This window comes from Stegostoma tigrinum, chromosome 11 (genome assembly GCF_030684315.1).
Source record: "Stegostoma tigrinum isolate sSteTig4 chromosome 11, sSteTig4.hap1, whole genome shotgun sequence".
In the NCBI taxonomy this organism is placed as follows: Eukaryota; Metazoa; Chordata; class Chondrichthyes; order Orectolobiformes; family Stegostomatidae; genus Stegostoma; species Stegostoma tigrinum.
In genome coordinates, this window is record NC_081364.1 from 52245117 (window position 1) to 52258683 (window position 13567).

Consider the following 13567-nt stretch of genomic DNA (forward strand, 5'->3'; position numbering starts at 1 on the left):
ACTTGTTCATTAAGAAATGCCAAGGAATACTTCCTCAAGGAAAACATTCCAAATGTCTCAGAGACAGTAAGAACTGCCGATGCTGTTCCTGCGGCTCCCCACATTTTAAATGTATTGTTTTTGTAACACTGTCAGATTTTGGTCATTTGTGACAGAGTTTGCGTTTGGTGTTATACAAATAAATTAGGGAGAAACCTGGGCCTGAGTGAAATAATTAAAAATGAGTGCCACATTGGGACTGTTTTTAGGAACCCTGATCAGGGAAGTTTTTCTCCCTTTTTTTAAAATTATGGCTTGCACAAGAGCATAAATGAAAATTTGCAAAACAATCACAGTGCAGTGCTAGAAATACAACTTTGTTCCCTGATACACCTTAAAATCAAGTTCAAAATTTGGGAACGTCTAAACAAATGGAATTGTAGGAGCCTGGTATGTGAAGCTGTAACTTAAGGTGGGGCCATTACTATGGGTGGAGAGAGACAAGCATAAGTGCTTGCGAAGATTTGGAGGTATTGTTCTTGTGTGCATAAATTGTGCCCAAAATGCCACGATTGTTTAGTAAGCATAATTGCTTTGTTCTAATTGTACACGTATGGGGGCAAAGATATCAGACCAAATCTTAGTATCCATGAAAAATAGCATAACTACAGAATGAAGCATCATTGCTGTCAGAAATTAAAAAGAGTGACAGCAGTCAAAAGGTAAATGTTTCCTGAAATGCCATAGATATCCATGTATAAGTCATCGGTCTAAACTTCAAAATTCCTGAAAACTGTCATTGACTTACATTCCAAGTATAGAAGTTCCAAAAACAAGATCATGGCTGATTTAACAGGTCAATGCTATTTCCTGCTTGTATCTGTATCCCATGATATCTTTAATATCTAGAAATCTATCATAGAAACATAGAACATAGAAAATAAGTGCAGGAGTAGGCCATTCAGCCCTTTGACCCTGCACCACCATTCAATATGATCAGGCCTGATCGTGCAATTGCGGTATTCCACTCCTGCCTTCTCTCCATACCCCTTGATCCTTTAGCCACAAAGGTCAAACCCGGCTCCCTCTTGAATATACCTAATGAACTGGGCCCAATAGTTTTCTGTGGTAGAGAATCCTGCAGGTTCACAACTGAGTGAAGAAATTCTTCCTTGCTTCAGTCCTGAGTGGCTTACCCTTTATTCTTAGACTGTGACCCCTAGTTTGGACTTGCCGAACATTTGGGAAGATTCTTCCCACATCTAATCTGCACTGATCAAGATTTTGTATGCGTCTGAGATTTCCTCACCAACACCGCCCACCAACCCCGCCCCTGACCCTATTCTTCTAAATTCCAGCAAGTACAAGTACATTCGATTCAGTCTTTCTTCATTTGTCAGTTCTGTCAACCCAGGAATCAACCTGGTGAACCTTTGCTGGATTTGCTCAATAGCAAAAATGTCCTTCGTCAGACTAGAAGACCGAAACCACACACGATACTCAAAGTGCAGCCTCACCTAAACCCTGTATAATTGCAGCAAGGCATCTTGTTCCGTTACTCAAATCATCTCGCTATGAAGGTCAGTATGTCATTAACTTTCTTCACTGCTTGCTGCATCTGCATGCCAGCCTTCAGCGATTTTTGTTCCGACATGACACCCAGGTCTCATTGCACCTCACCTTTTCCAAAACTGCCACCATTCGGGTAATAACCTGCCTTCCTGTTTTTGTGGATAAACTGGATAGCCTCATATTTATTCACATTATATTGCATTTAACAAGTATTTGCTCACTCAGCCAGCCTGTCCAATTCACCCTGCAGCCTTTTAGCACACGCTGCCACCCAGCTTAGCGTCATGTCAATCACTTATCGTGAACATATTTAGTAGCTGACCCTTTACAACCCCCAAGAAGAAAATGCTAAAAAAATCACCACCATCTGAATGAAGAAATTCTTCCTTGCCTCAGTCCTAAATGGAGACAGTATTCCCTGGTCCTAGACTTCACAGCCAGGAAATCATCCTTTCTTTCTTCTTTCATTTCTCTTGTTGGACCCTGTAAAGACTGTGTATGCTGCAGTGAGATCATCACTTCTCATTCTCATTAAACCCTGAGGAAAATGGGCCAATTTGAAGGACAGTCCTCCATCCCAGGGGTCAGTCCAGTGAAATTTCACCAATGCCCTGCATTGGCAAAGATATCCTTCCTTGGATAAAGGAATCAAAACTCTCCACAATACTCAAAAGGATCTGTTCAATTGCAGCAAGACTCATTTTACTCTTGTACTCAAAACCTCAGCAATAAAAGCCCACATATTATTTGCTTTCCTAAATATTTTGTGCACTTGCTGGTTAACTTTCAGGCGCTTGTAATCAAGGACACCCAAGTTTCTTTGAAAGTCAATACTTTCAATCCCTCGGTTTAAGAAATATTCTGCACTTCCATTTGCCCTGCTATTAGACAGCTTTAGAATTTCCATGTTATGTTCCATCTGGCAGCCTTTCACTTACCCTGCTTGAATCCACTTGAAGGTCCTTTTCCACCCTTCTTGCTGTTCTCATTCTAAAGTAGCCTTTGATCATTAGCAGACTTGGGAATTACATGATTATGTTTGGCCCACACATTTAAATCAAATTATTTTTACGTGGATTGTGTATTAGTGAGTATTGATCCTTATGATACCCCACTAGATGCAACCTACCAATCTAAGAGGAACCTGTTTATTCCTACTGATTTCTCTCTGATAATGAATTCTCCGTCTATGACAGTATATTACTCCCAACCCCATGCGTTCTAATTGTTACAAGCCATCTATTTTGGGTTTAAGCCAAAATCCAAAAATGCACCGCATCCACTTTTTATGATCTCATTCCTTTGTCTATTCTGCTGACTGCAACCTCAAAAATTCCAATCAGTTAATGAACCAATACTTTTTCTTCATAAATCCATGCTGACTCTACCAAGCCAACCAAAATTTTCTATGCCAGCTAATGTTGTTATGGAACAAGTCAGGCCCCAGACTGAAATGTAGCTTGATAGATGATATTGTGTTTTGTTTTATTTTTAATTGGCTGGTCTCTCGCTGAAACATAAGCGCGCCATGTTTGGTTTATTAAGCAATAAACACAGAATGGCCTAACTATTTACACGCAAAATCCCTCAAGATTATGAAACATAAGGGAGAAATATAATTCTTTTTCAGCTTCTCACTTTTGCTAGCCTCTTTGTTCACTTTCTGGAAGGTTTTCCATATCTTTGTCAGTGAAGACAGTCACACACAGTGTTTGTTTGTTGAAATATATTTGCTAATCTTCGTTCTGGATTTTTTTGTTTACAATCTTCCCTTGTGTATTTCTCACTATTTGGACTCCAAATCAAGTCCTTGGTCCTCACTTTAAATTTAAAATTTTTCCCAATCCTCAGACTTACTAAGTTTTTTTTTTAACAACTGTGTAGGCATTTTCATATCATTTTCCAATCGACCGCAGCTGACTTTTGTCCCCCATATTTTTTGAAGTTTTTTTTATATTTAAGACATTTGGAGCCAAAGACAGTTCATTTTCAAATTACTGTACATTTCCATTGTTATGGTCAGTTTCCCTAAAGTGTCTTTTCCTATGAGATTTATATTTGGCCTTTTCCCATTGCACAATGCTAGATCTTAGATAGCTATTCACCAATTTAGTTGCTTAACATTTTTCTAGAAAACCATCTTCTATACTATCCAGGAATTTGTTCTCCATATCATTAATGCTATTTAGATTTAGCTAGCTGATCTGTAGATTGACGTTAACCTTATTCTATCCATCTCTGATTCCCTGATTTATATATTACACTACATTACTTCTGTGGTGACCTATAAACGATCCCCACCAATATTTGCTGTGTCTTACTATTTGTTAGTTCCACCCAAGCTGATCTTACATCTTGTGTGTTTTGGTCTAAGATTTTCTCTCATTAAGGGACTTCTCTCTCACCCTTTTGTTAAGTGTTTTCCTGCCCCCTTTTATGTTTTCTTCCTAAATATTCAATATCCTGAACATTCAGTTGCCAGCCTTGGTCACCTTGCAGCCAAGTCCCTATACTGGCAATGAAATCAGAGACCCTGGAAATCTGAAACAAAGAGAATGCTGGAGAAACTCAGCAGAGGTTCTGAAGAAATGTCATACCATGCTTAAATGGTTAACTCTGTTTCTCTCTCAGATGCCATATTTCTGTCAAATTTCTCCAGCATTCACTAATTGTTCCTGTTTACTTCACTTTGTCTGAACACGCACAGCATTTGCAACAAGGCAGACAAACTGACAGCACAGAGTGCTTTCCTAAAAAAAAAATCACAGCTTCTAGCCTTGCCTTCTGGTACACTCAAGTTTGAACACCATGTCCCCTCTCTGTCATGCTGTCATCATCAATTCCCTTATCGCAACTTTTCTCCAATCTTTACACTTCAGACTGTCACTCTTCTATCACTTGATTCCTTGTCCCTGAATGTTTACATCAATGCCCTATGTACCACCCTAATTACATGATACAGTAGAGCACCTCTCAGCGTGGTTTAGGTGAAGACCACCCCTAACAATCTTTGACCCATGCATTTAATGCTGTAATCATATTTTGCCTTACTCCAGTTTGCTTTTAGCTCGGATAATAATCCCAAGGACCTGCTTTTTTTTAAATCTGATCATGCTCTCTCAGCAGAACCTGTTTCCTGGATCTGGCAATGTCTTTGGTATCCACATGAATGATGGCAATTCAGTGTTCTTCCTGTCGCTGCAAATTCCTTTCATGGCCAGGGTAGAAGTCTGAAGCCCTTGCACTGTATATGCAACATTGCCATTTGACCACCAAAACTCTCAGCTACAGAGAAGTGTATATACCCACAGAGTTTACTGTCCTCTACTACAATGACAATCTTTTCAATTTCCCCCTACAATCCCCCTGAAATGTCTTCTTGTACCATCAATGCCATGGCCAGTTCCTCCACCCTACACCCCCACAAGCTGCGAGAACCTCAACAATCGACACACAAAGAGCTGAGGCTCCTCCTCTCTTCTACTTTCTCACACTCACTTGCAGTCACACCCTCCAGTCCCTGGCCACTGACTAAACTAGATGAACCTACCCAGATTGGTGTGTCCACTTCTTGGAAAGGGTGGCCAGGTAAAAGCCTTGCTAATGTTTGTAAGTCTTACTTCTACTACCAATCACCTGGGTTTTGACAGACGGATGAGCAAAAAATTCACTGATCAATGAACTGCCTGGATAGCTGCTGTTGTCTGATGGGGTCATCCTCTACCTGGGTCAGGGAGGCTTTGTGAATTCCTGAATTTTGATAACATGCTGATGTATGAACAGCAAGTACTGGGGGAGCAGAGCAGGCCTGGCAAGTATTGGTGATATGTTTGAGTGAAATTTGTTTCTTTCTCCCCATATGCTGCCAGACCTGCTTTGTTTCTATAGCACTTTTTATTTCATTATTGCCAATCTCCAACAACTGCAGTATTTTGTTTCTATTCATAAAATGCTGATGATGTAGATGTGTACTAATGGAGGCTAGCTCTAAATGACATTTACAAAGGCTACATTGCCAAATAGATGTAAATAAGTTAGATTTTGCTTTGTTACCGATTCTTTAGCCTTTTCCTCCTCAAGGAGTTAAGATATGTCCATGGCTCCAGCATGCAAGACAAAGCCTGGATTCCCTTCTAGTGAAAAGAAAGCAGAGACAGTGAGAAGTGGCTGATGAAATCATTCATAGCTGGTCGTGCAGTGTGCAGGGCGTGTGCAAGTCACAGCGGTGACCCTGAATTAGCATCACCCTGTGATGGCCACCCTGCTCTCTCTGGAGCAGTGTGTGTGCGCAGTCAGGCTTGGCCTCCTCTGCTCAGCGTACCTATTGAAGCGAGGGCAGCCATCCCTGTGAGAGAGTTTCCATATGTTGTTTAGCAAAGGCCTCTGTTAAAAGGGAAGCCTTATAGCGGTAATGTCAAAAGACAAGTAACCTAGAGAGATGTGCTGCTGCTCTGGAGACGTTAGTACAGATTTCGTCATGGCATTTAGTGGAATTTGAATGCAGTTAATAAATTTGGCACTGAATGCTTCTGTCAAGTGGTTGCCATCAAACAAGAATGTATATCAATGTCTATTTAAAATCTATTTTCACTAAATTATTTTAAGGAAGGAAATCCACTGCCTTTACATGGTCAGACCACCTATGACTCCAGATCAACAGTAATGTGCACTCTGAAGTTTCCGAGCAAGTCATTCAGCACAAGGGCAATTCGAATGGACAATAAATGCTGGCCTTGTTAGCGATGCCCACATCGCACGAAAGAATAAACAGAAATGGTCAAATAACCGGTGTACAGTGTACCACAATGACGTGGAGAAGACCGGGATGGAATTAAAGCCGGAGTATAGGGTGATGGGGATGTAATGAAGTGCCTTGCAGTGATTCTGGCAGAGTGAAAGAAAATGGGGGAGTCTTGGTCTTGTGTTTAGTGAGCCAGCAATGTTGGCGGTGTAAACAGAGTAAATGTGGTATTGTTGCCATGACAACCCTGGTGATGTCAGTCAACACGCAGTATTGCAACCTTGTTCTGACAACTAAGAACCTTGTCCTTGATTTCGTCTGTCTTTCACGAGCAATGCCAATATTGTCCAGAGAGCTTTTTGCCTCCTGGGGAAGAGCATGACCCGCTTCCTATCCTGTAAGAGTCTACAAGATGCCATCAGAATCTACGCTGTGTCAGTACTTGCTGCTGCAATTTCGTGCAGAATTGTCCCTGGTGTCTACAACTAGAATACAACTCCAGTGCTGGCTTACACAACTATTGTGATGGTAATGAGGAGGCAGGATGAATATAACATGGTTCTTGGGACATCACCAACGTATGCAGTCTCTATTTTAAGACTAAGCCAAATTTCTTGATCCCTTTACACAGCTGTCCATGAAAATCTTTGTCAAACTATTTTTTTCTCATTTTAGAATTAAAAACAAGTTCTTCTCCTGAACTGCAGCCAGTGTGACAACCTCAGGAAAATTATTATTTTCAATTCCGAGCATACTGATGTTACTGTAATTGGAAGATGCCATTGCCAGTCATGGATTGTTGTGTAAATTCCTATTCTTAAGGCTTAGTTACTTGTAACTATTTCATTGGCAAAATGCTTAGACTTTAATGCATGGAAGTTAAGTTAATTAAAGATATACTATCTCTTTTAAAATATTTGTTAGATCTTTTGCTTGTTTTACAAGCATAAATTGCTTTTTTTAAATTGTGCATAAATCACCTTGAGGACAATGATACATGATTCCTTTGTGCTTCTTGCTCTTTTCCTTTCAAAAACATTTCGCTAATATTCTCAATCTTACCTTTTTAAAAATATTTTTAGTCTCTCAGCCTAATTAAGGTTAAATACCAAATAGCTAAGGCAACTGGGGTTGGTTCGTTGACTGACTGGGTAAATATAGAGAAACATGATGAGCGAAAGAAGCTGTAAGACTGAGTAGTTAATAAACTCTATTAACAAAGATTGGTTTCAGTCTCATCCATTGCCTTGGATCCACGCTGACGTTGGTGGGAGAAGATAGTTGCTGAAAGATGAAGATTGGAGACAATAAACCATAGAGTTTTTTATGACTAAGTATCAATTGTGTTAAATGCCAAAGAGGATATTTCTGAACAAGATGTAGTGAGTTTTCTTGCATTATTATCCCAAGGTCCACCTCATTAACTACCTTTCCCCACCCCTGTGGTGCACCTCCTCTCCAATGCTAGCCTGATTCTCCCACTCGCTTTAATTGACAGAGCTCGCCACTGTCTTGATATCCCGGAATGAATTGGCATCACTGGCACCTTTCAAAAAGTGCTTGTCCAGGTGCATGATAAGCTGCTCTGCACTGTTCATAACAAACACCTGGATATGGCAGATAAGGAGAACTTGGCACCCTGCTTTGCAGGCAGGCGCACCTGAAAATTCGTAGTGGATGGATGGTCCAGGGGAACACCGTCCTTCCCCAGGATCTACAGAGAAGGCCCCAACACCAGGCACTGCCAGCTTGATATGAGATTCCCAGTCTGGCCATTGTGCTGTCTAGAGAAGTGCACAGCAGTCACTGCCCACTTCTGCTCCACCAGTGTGGTGATACTGCCTTCGTTCTACCCCCTCAGCCTGCTGCTCCATCATTGGTACACCCAACTCCCAACAAAACTCACGCTGTACAATTCTCTTTTGCATGCAACAATTTCCCTCACTTGCTGTCATCACCTGCCCCGATTTCCACATTGCTAACGCTTTGCGGACTTTGGGTTGCTTACTTGCCCACCTGCACCAACGCTAACAGCTGTGCGATTCACTTTCACCTCATTTAATACCTCCCTTTCTCTCATTCCAGGTAATATCTGTCCACATGAGGCCAGAAAGAGCCATGAAAAAGTGGTGAGCTGTCCAACATTTTGGCTTCTCGCTCCATATGAGGAGAAGACCTTAACCACCTTGACCAACTGCCTGATTGAATTCCCAAGTCCGTCACTGCCCTTGGCTCACTCTTCCAGGGCCCCTGACTGAACAGTCCCTCCTTTTTACTTGGCTGAGGACTGCTGACACCCATGACCAGCTTCATGGCTTTCTGTCAGCACTAAACTGCAAAGCAAGATAGAAGTAATATGAGAGATAATGGGAACTGCAGATGCTGGAGATTCCAAGATAATAAAATGTGAGGCTGGATGAACACAGCAGGCCAAGCAGCATCTCAGGAGCACAAAAGCTGACGTTTCGGGCCTAGACCCTTCATCGGAGAGGGAACTGGAATAAATAGGGAGAGAGGGGGAGGCGGACCGAAGATGGAGAGTAAAGAAGATAGGTGGAGAAAGTATAGGTGGGGAGGTAGGGAGGGGATAGGTCAGTCCAGGGAAGACGGACAGGTCAAGGAGGTGGGATGAGGTTAGTAGGTAGATGGGGGTGCGGCTTGGGGTGGGAGGAAGGGATGGGTGAGAGGAAGAACCAGTTAGGGAGGCAGAGACAAGTTGGACTGGTTTTGGGATGCAGTGGGTGGGGGGGGAAGAGCTGGGCTGGTTGTGTGGTGCAGTGGGGGGAGGGGACGAACTGGGCTGGTTGAGGGATGCAGTAGGGGAAGGGGAGATTTTGAAACTGGTGAAGTCCACATTGATACCATTAGGCTGCAGGGTTCCCAGGCAGAATATGAGTTGCTGTTCCTGCAACCTTCGGGTGGCATCATTGTGGCACTGCAGGAGGCCCATGATGGACATGTCATCTAGAGAATGGGAGGGGAAGTGGAAATGGTTTGCGACTGGGAGGTGCAGTTGTTTGTTGCGAACTGAGCGGAGGTGTTCTGCAAAGCGGTCTCCAAGCCTCCGCTTGGTTTCTCCAATGTAGAGGAAGCCGCACCGGGTACAGTGGATACAGTATACCACATTGGCAAATGTGCAGGTGAACCTCTGCTTAATGTGGAATGTCATCTTGGGGTCTGGGATAGGGGTGAGGGAGGAGGTGTGGGGGCAAGTGTAGCATTTCCTGCGGTTGCAGGGGAAGGTGCCGGGTGTGGTGGGGTTGGAGGGCAGTGTGGAGCGAACAAGGGAGTCACGGAGAGAGTGGTCTCTCTGGAAAGCAGACAGGGGTGGGGATGGAAAAATGTCTTGGGTGGTGGGGTCGGATTGTAAATGGCGGAAGTGTCGGAGGATGATGCGTTGTATCCGGAGGTTGGTAGGGTGGTGTGTGAGAACGAGGGGGATCCTCTTAGGGCGGTTGTGGCGGAGGCGGGGTGTGAGGGATGTGTTGCGGGAAATACGGGAGACGCGGTCAAGGGCATTCTCGATCACTGTGGGGGGAAAGTTGCGGTCCTTAAAGAACTTGGACATCTGGGATGTGCGGGAGTGGAATGTCTTATTGTGGGAGCAGATGCGGCGGAGGCAGAGGAATTGGGAATAGGGGATGGTATTTTTGCAGGAGGGTGGGTGGGAGGAGGTGTATTCTAGGTAGCTGTGGGACTTTGACTACCATTTGACCTGGATTTCTTTGGTGGGAAGAGGGATGCAAGATGATGGGATTCCCTGGAGAGAAGAGGGATGAGAAGCTGGAGAGTTAGTGGGGGGGTGGGGGAATGACAAGACGACCCCAGAATGCAGGAGGAGGAGGTGGTGAAATGAGGGCCTAGGAGTTGGGAGTCCCTCTCTCCCTCTGTCTCCCTTCCACATTCACCCTTGGCTCTTTTCTCAGGTCCTCCTGAACTGCCCTACCACTCCCAAAATCTGCACATAAAGCACCCCATAGCATGCATGTGTCAGTGTCAATGTCAGCAAATGCACCTTTTCTGTTAATAGACAATGCGCTACTCCGTCGTGACAATCTCATCTCAACATCCAGAATCCTGTTGGAAAATGCAACTAATTGCTCCTGACATCAAGAAAGTCCTCTCTGAACTTCCCATGTAGCTGGTCCAGATGTCTTGCCATAGCACATCTTGTTCAGGCTGTTATAGGTTTCCTTGGAATTATTTTCAGACAGAAATTTTGTTTTTTTTTGAGAATAATGGCTGAATTAAGTATAACTTGTTAGAATAATATTTCCAACCAATGTTCTAGCCTTTCAAATCAATTTTTTAAAAAGTGTGTGTTTGGATGGGTGTTACATCCTCACTAAAGAGAAAAATGAATTATGGTCTCGACTTAGTGAGACTTCCATGAAGCCGGGACGAGGTAAAGTATCATCCAAGTCTCCAGAATTGGAAACCAAGCGAGGTTTGAATAGCCCATTAACATTCACAGACAAAAGTCATACGGAAGATGGTTTGTTAAATGCATTGAAGGCATAGTCAGACTCGGTCAGTTTAGAAAGCTGGGTGTTTAGAATGTGGAAATTAACAGACTACATTCAAGATTGGAAAAAAATTCCCTTTGGAGATTTCCAATTCAATTTTTGCCTTTTAAAAGTTTGTTGGACTGTGCTAAGATGCCAAACGTGGGTAGGCTCCTCCTATTAACTGAAGTTAGATTTTCAGGAAGAAATCCCTAAAAAACATAGAAGATAGGATTTAATGGTAGTAGCAATGCTGAATGCCGACATACGGCCTGGAAGTGTCAGGAAATAAGAACTGTAATTAACGGGAGTGAGAATAATGTTACTCCTGGAAATTGTAACAAATGACAGGAGTTAGGGAACCAGACGGAAAGTAATCTCTGGAACGCCCAGGTTATGAATGCCAGATGTTTTAGATGCAGCTCAGAATTGCAATTTGTGAAGTGAAATGTTGCAAATGAAATAACAAGGTTTTTGAAATCGGGCACAATACAGAAGATTTGGAAGAAGAAGATTGTAGTGGTCAGGCAGAGTGTATTACAAACAAGTTTCAGGCCGGCAGTAAACGTTTTATTTGCAAATTCATTCTCGTGCACTGCATTGGATGCATGTCCAATGTGTGGGAAGTGGATTGGATTGAAATATTTTGTTTAATCATTGCTCAAATTTTACTCCAGTTCTTATTGTTTAATGTAAATCCCACTGCTACAGATTGGTGGGTGACAACATGGTGAAATCACTGAAAGCAGTGACCAATCCCTGTAATGCATCATCCTGGGGCAAAGCCGTTTAACAGTGTACTGTTAAGCAGGCTGCCTGTGGAAAAGACTGAAATGAAAGTGGACAGCAACTGCAACTAGGATAATGAAATGTGAGGCTGGATGAACACAGCAGGCCCAGCAGCATCTCAGGAGCACAAAAGCTGACGTTTCGGGCCTAGACCCTTCATCAGAACAAATGCAACTAGGTCTTTTTTTAGTGTGTGTGTGTGTGTGTGTGTACTTTCAGTGGATTTACAGTTTGCACAATACAAGTATCAGTAGGTAGATCTTATTAAAGGACGATGATAACCAAAGTATGAAACAGGTGTTATTGGTATCTGGAGGTAGGAGTTCAGAGGAAATAAGATTACATCTTTAAAACTGTATTGACAGTTTTCTCATCCATCTTCTCACAGGTGAAAAACCTGATTAATGGATGCTGGAATAAGGGTGAATAACACACTAAATTTGTAACACGTTTTATTGCTGATGTCTGTATGTAAAAATGATATGGGAAGATATCATCCCCGCCCAGACTGCGCCTCCCTTGATCAAGACTTGAGCAAATTTGTAGGTATAAAGGTATGGAATAAGAGGTTGAAAAGTATTTTGTTTTTCATTTCATAGACATAATGACTGTGTGTATTTAATTCATCTACATTATTACACATTCCTCTTTAATAATATATTAATGAATAAGCTAACGGAGAAATGAACAGGGGCCAGTTTGTGTGCACCACCTAAATTCCTAACTGATAAGAGGGGGATTTACCAATGATGAATTGAGGGATATGTATGAAAATAAGAACATTGTCATGATCACAGTAACAAAAAGCCACTCTAGTTATGGGGTGTGTGAAAGAAACCATGTAGTAATGGATGCTTCACAAAATCTTATACCAACCAAGTTGTGAATTAACATTTGCCCGTGAGGAATACATGCAAAAAACTTCCTGCCAATGATTGTAGGCTATTATCAATTTGGTTTTTGAGAAAGATCCAAAAATTCCTTCAGTAATGATACCTTTTCCTCCAGCTTGGAAAAGGATTACAGTAGGCTCCACATTTCTTTCCGAACAGCACTTGAATGCCTTGCATTTAAGTTGAGGGGCTAGAGAAAGTTCCAGCCTTGCGGTATCATATAAATCATCAGAAATTAATTAAGCCAGGAATATGTCACATTATAAAAGAGAAGGACAGAGAGAATGGAAAGGTTTGGGTAAGATTACAGATAGCGATGAGAAAATGGTAATTTTACAGTATGTTGACCAAACTGTTAACGATGCACTGTCTAATGTTAATCAAACCAGATTGCCAATGTTTCCTGGTTTGCTTCTTTCCCCCCACGGTGATCGAGAACGCCCTTGACCGCGTCTCCCGCATTTCCCGCAACACATCCCTCACGCCCCGCCCCCGCCACAACCGCCCAAAGAGGATCCCCCTCGTTCTCACACACCAACGCATCATCCTCCGACACTTCCGCCATCTACAATCCGACCCCACCACCCAAGACATTTTTCCATCCCCACCCGTCTGCTTTCCGGAGAGACCACTCTCTCCGTGACTCCCTTTGTTCGCTCCACACTGCCCTCCAACCCCACCACACCCGGCACCTTCCCCTGCAACCGCAGGAAATGCTACACTTGCCCCCACACCACCTCCCTCACCCCTATCCCAGGCCCCAAGATGACTTTCCACATTAAGCAGAGGTTCACCTGCACATCTGCCAATGTGGTATACTGCATCCACTGTACCCGGTGTGGCTTCCTCTACATTGGGGAAACCAAACGGAGGCTTGGGGACCGCTTTGCAGAACACCTCCGCTTGGTTCACAACAAACAACTACACCTCCCAGTCGCAAACCATTTCCACTCCCCCTCCCATTCTTTAGATGACATGTCCATCATGGGCACCCTGCAGTGCCACAATGATGCTACCCACAGGTTGCAGTAACATCAACTCATATTCCGCTTGGGAACCCTGCAGCCTAATGGTATCAATGTGGACTT

The 13567-nt window shown here is 43.0% G+C and overlaps 1 protein-coding gene across 6 annotated transcripts in view; it reads left to right on the forward strand.

The window, feature by feature from the left end:
• The window catches only part of LOC125460126 (protein FAM107B-like), a 183758-nt gene that overhangs the window by 118669 nt on the left and 51522 nt on the right, over positions 1-13567 (forward strand). The window contains exon 2 of one of the 6 annotated variants that reach the window (XM_048547238.2): positions 1380-1559. The exons of the other annotated variants lie outside the window; for them this stretch is intronic. The gene's annotated coding sequence lies outside the window, so the exon portion shown is untranslated. The remainder of the gene's footprint in view (positions 1-1379; positions 1560-13567) is intronic. 6 annotated transcript variants of the gene reach the window in all.